The following is a 5,544-nucleotide window of genomic DNA, read 5'->3' as shown; positions in this document are numbered from 1 at the left end:
TATCTTTGCAGCATGCTTTCAGAAGAGGGGGCAGCCAGCTGAGACACTGAATGGCTCTGAACAGACCCAGACTGGCTCAGACGCACTCCCCAGCTTAGTCACGGTGCCAGCCCTTTTGGCAGGGGATGGAGGAGTTGGCAGGAGCCTACAGATGAAGTGGCTGCGAGGCAAGAAGGGGGAAACGCCTCGGGGGGGAGCAGGGAGCAACAACAGGGGCAACCAAACCCGGTGCAGAACACGACCGCATCCCTTCTAAACCACGATTAGCATTCTAGCTCTGGCCCCTGTTTGACTGTCCGTCGTCGTCCCTGAAGTAGGTATTTCAAGCACAAGCTCATATGTTACTGACTGCAACTGTAAGCTTGTCCTCTGGTTGTGTTTTCCGAGAAAGATTAGTTTAAGTGTGTGTTTAACTGTCTGTTTTCTCGGTTTAACAGCACCAGCAATTATTTTCTCAAACGAAAACTTGCAAACATTCAGTTTGACATGATTAATACATAACTCAAGTTCTGGTTTTAATAGTAAATACACCTCGGAACTCAAGTTACTCTAAATCATTACTTAGCAAATCTTTAGAAGTAAAACAAAAAAAAACTAACTAAAAATTGCAAACAAGAAGTTACAGTGTGAATACTTTCCGTACTTATCGTATGTACCTTCTGAAAACAGAATGATCAGAAGTACAGCTCTTCGTTGTGCACATTCTTTCCCACTAATAAATAGTATTCCGCAAGGATACAGATACGACCAGGGGAAGCTGCTTCTAGCTCCTGATTCCTTCAGACTCAGGAACCAGTTTCATGAACCCCGAGTTTCTTTACACCATCGAGGATAGCATTCTCCATCACAAAACCAAACCCAAAATAAGCCTATTTAGTAAAATTTTCTCTTCTCTCTCCACGGCACTGACAGCTGAACAGCCATTCCAGTGCAGACGGTACCAAAAGGAAGGTCTGTAGACATCCCTCTGCATTCAGGAGTTTTGGAAGCAGCTTCCCAGGGCTGCAGCGCATAGATCCACGTTTTCGTAACATGGCGGTGTATGTCACCGGTCCACACCTCAGTGTGACAGTATTTCATAAATGTAGCCTCATAACAGGTATGAGGAGGGGAAATTTTATTCCTTTGATTTTTATGGGTGGATTGAGGATCAGATACAACAAAGGATGACCAGAAATGAGTCCGCTAAGAGAACTTTCTAAGCACATTTCACATTTTCCATTCAGTCACTGCATGAAATACAGAAACCGTTCTGGAGCATGCTTTTTCTTCCCAGGATCCTCCCTTTGATGTGAACACCTTAACCTCCAGACAACAAGTAACATCTGCGTGACACTCCCTCTGGACCATTCTCTGCTGCACAACGAAACAGCTTCAAAAGGAGGGGCAAACACTGTCTCCACCCCAAACCAGACAGTATGTCAGGATGGTCTCTAAGGAGGTGGGAGAAGAACCTGGATCTTCCAGTTAACGCTAGTTTATTGATTAATGAGTCAGGAGAGCATTGCAAGCTTTTCTGGCTTCGCTTTTAGAAAAAGTAATGACTGCTCCCAAGATCGTTGTGCATCACACCCACCCTTGTAGATTTATCAAGTGCACGGTGAGAAGTCAGATTAGATGAAGACACTAAAGGGACCAAAGCGGAATAATTCCTAACCTCTGGATTTTGAGTGGTCTTCAGCGTGAATGTACTGTTCGGTCACGTCGAGGCTGGGACAGCTCCGGGCATGTACGAAAGTGCAAATCTAGGCACCTAACAAACTTCAAAATAATAATAAAATAAAAAAAACCCCACCTCCAAGGCTGGGTGAAAGCTCATCAAGAATTTTTAGAATATTGATTTTGGGCTTGGTGACCTAAATTCTGCCCATTTCTACATCCACATCCTTCTACTGGATCTCAGCCTGCACAGCAATCCGCGGCATAAAGGATTATATCTAGGTTGCCTAAACCCTCCAGCTAAGATCTGAACCGTGTGGACCTCTCAGAAGCAGAGCAGAGCGTACTGACACCATGCAGTCATCGATACCGGCATAGTTAAGTTCAGATGAATCAGTTCTAATTTTCAACAGTCTCCAGGGAAGATTCTCAGGCAATGCAATCTGTATTACCCAGCAGGCCAGGATATTTTTTTCTTTCTTTCCATGATTTTCCACAATTTTCTAACAAACTTTTCTGTCCTCTTTCCTCTCTTTCCACCCAAAAAAGAAAAAAAAAGACAAGACAAGACATACAAGGGAGAGGTTGCCAGTTTCAGGAAATGGTTCGTTAAGTGAGGTCTAATCTTTATCTCTTCATAAGGGCTGGAATACTGCCATCTTCCTTGGAGCTACTGACTCCAATAATAGACAGAGCATCACCTTCATGGTTTTCGTCAGCCAAAAGCCATTAAATACTTAAAAAAAAAAAAAAAAAAAAAAAAAAAAGATCTGGACTCTTTTTTTTTTTTTAACTTTATGCGGACTTCTATGCGGAGTCTATCACGTACAAGGCCTGAGAAAGGTTGCTGGAGGCTCCTGACAAATAATAACCCCTCTAAGTGTGTACAAACTAAGTCTTCACTGCCTATTGTTGATCTAAGATGGTAAGCTTGATCATCTTTGCACTCAATTTTTAAAAACCTGTTTCAGGATCTATAATAAACTGTAATATTTAACTAAAGGACGGTTCATTCGAAAAAATAAAAACTCCCTGAAATGAACTAATATTTACAGTTAACTAAAAACCTGAAAATAACTGCTAAACACATTTCATAGCGCGTTTTCCATTTAAATAGAAGCAGAATTAAATTTTTTTAAAAAATACTTGATTTTTGGCACAGAGGCTTCACCGGTGAACGTCAGGTTTGCAGAAATGCACAGGCCAGAAGGGCGGCAGAAGGCAGGGCAGGCAGTTCACCCCGTTTGCCACAAGATGGCACGAAAGATACAAATGACCAGGACAAAAATAAAATGACCGGCACGCGATGAGGAGTATCAAAAAGCAAAGCTGAGGAGACTGTATGTGCGACTCCTGGCAGGACGTGGGCAATGCGTGGATACGTCTGAATACAACATCATTCTGCAGAACGGTCCACCTAAAGTTTATTATTCGCAACGCAGGCTTAACCAAATCGTGTCAGCCTGTTCAGTGCTCCAGATTTAAATGACATACGACCACACGTCAGGGTGCGGTGATCCGGAGGGTGGCTGGAAACAAGCCGGCCTGGGACCAGAAAGAAGAGCAGCAAAGAGGAGGTGGGTGGCACTTCTGGTGAGAACAAGACAGGTCAGGACAACCCGGGCAGAAGGAGGTGGGCGGCCAGCGGGGAGAAGGGCCGAGCAGCGGGCACCCACCCGGGCTGGATCGCTCCCCGTTAAGAGACACGGGCAGGGGAAGGAGGCGGGCGAGTGGGTGACAGACGGGCAGGAGAGCAAGCGCAAGCGGGCAAAAGGCAGGTTTAAAGGGAGATTTTTGTGTAAATACCTATGTGTTACACAAGAGACCAAGGTATGGATTGCTCCATTTTTGTGCGGATTTCTGGGCTGTTCTGGTGGGCTCAAAGCTCTTTTCCGAACTCATCAGGTCTAAAAGTGTCTGCTAGAGATGAGCTTCCTACCTCACCCGAACCCGAGAGTTCAAGTTAACGTACCAAATACCGCCAGATTCGTAACAGAATCTTGTGATCAGGGAGTTTATAGCTGTGCCCCTGATAAACAACAGGATGCAACACGGGAAATGCCGTTTCCAATCCCTTCTCCTTACCCAAAGGAGGTGAGGGGCTGCAGGAAGGAGACTCATGTTTTAGGGATAATAGGCATGAATTAAAAAAACAAAAACAAACAAAAAAAAAAACCACAGGGAAGTTTCCTGATTGAGGCACTAGGAGAAGAAGGGTCATTATCTCAAACAGGAGCGGATCTCAGCCTAGATGCTGTGGGTGCACATACGTACACAGCACAGAGTGAATATGAAATAGATTTACAATTTTTTTTTCACCAAGCTTTAACAGGAATTTAGAATTAGTCTTGAAAACTGGGTCAACCTTCATGTAAATCAGCACATCTGATCACTCAGGGTATTTTTTAATTAACCCACAACAACAGGAATATGGAAATTAGAGAGCTTCAAAGATTGTGAGATTTTTGCATTGCGTGGGTATCCAAATGTCCCACTAATTTCAGTGGACTTCAGTGGACACACTCATGTGTTCAGAAGAAAATCCAAAAAGGCTCGACCGTGCCTCAAAAATGTCTCCAGATTGCAGCTGTCTCACCGTTGCAGTGAAAATTAGATTTACTGGCGGTGTTTGCAACTTGTCCAGTGTGCCTCAAGAAGCAGGGCTACCCTCCGCTGCGTTTTCCTCCAGACAGCAATCTGGGAACAGGAAAGAGCTGTCTGCTGCTCAGCGTGACGCACGGTCAGGACTCGTAACTGTCTGCAAACTGGCAAAACCTAAAGTCCTGGAAGGTGACCCAGAAGCTCACCAACGGTGTGATCTTCTTCCTAACAGCCCACTCGCACGAAATGCTTGGCGCGCACCCCAACAGCAGCCATGGTATTCTCCAGTCGTGTGTCCAGACAATGGATCAGCAAAAGGCGGGAATCCTAGTGAGAAGGGAGGCAAGCGAGGGCGGCAAGGTCTGCAGATGATGTACAGGGGAGGTTTTACAGCAGCGCAGCAAAGTGTTTTAGCCTTCTCCAACAAGCCTGGAATGGGCAAATGCGATCAGTGTGCAAAACACATCACACAAGTCGGAAAATAAATGAGCACGCACCGTACCCCAATTGTGTAGGAAGGTCCCCCGTGCTTATCTGCACAGATACAAAAAAAAATCCAGATTAATATCCACCGGGCTAGCAAGAATTGGGCCTTCAGCTTCCCGGAAAAGGCAACTGCTGTGCTCTTCATCACCTCCGCAGACCTGCCTTGGGAGAGGCGGAGGGTGAGAGCGAGCCCCGAACTGGAAGGGCAGGAGCTGCGGCCTGAGCTCCGCTGGACGGCAGCCCCATCCCGTTTGGCGGCCGGCTTTCGCACGCCCTGCGGCGACTGCGGACCACGGAGCTGTGGGTTTCCCTAACTCGTGGAGGACGCGATTACCCCCCCAAGTTGCAGAAAAGAGGAAAAACGTGCAAATAAACCTATGCGCTAGACCATATAAAGACGCGAGAGCGACAGGAGAAGCATTAGCGGGGGAGGAATAAAACAGCTCTGCTTCTCTGGCAAGTTATCTTTTTTACGGTTGGCCTCGGTGATCTTAAAGGCCTTTTCCAACCTAAATGACTGTACGGTTCCCTGCTCCAAGAAGCGTGCAGGCTTACCACAAGATGGTGCAAAAACATAAAAAGTCCTCCACCACCCGCAGGACACAGCCCAGCACCTCCGGTGGTGAAAAACCATGAGAACCTCCGCCAGGTGTCGGGTCACGGAGAAGTTATCAATGACTTTTTTTTTTTTATTTTTTTACTGAAGAAAACCGGTAAATACAGGCAGACGCTTTCCAATTTTTGCGGCGCGCCTGTGTGGGGAAGGTTACCCACCACCACCACCACACACACACACAC

Source organism: Pygoscelis adeliae, unplaced genomic scaffold, assembly GCF_000699105.1.
Source record: "Pygoscelis adeliae isolate BGI_AS28 unplaced genomic scaffold, ASM69910v1 Scaffold178, whole genome shotgun sequence".
NCBI classification, from domain to species: Eukaryota; Metazoa; Chordata; class Aves; order Sphenisciformes; family Spheniscidae; genus Pygoscelis; species Pygoscelis adeliae.
This window is presented reverse-complemented; position numbering follows the sequence as displayed.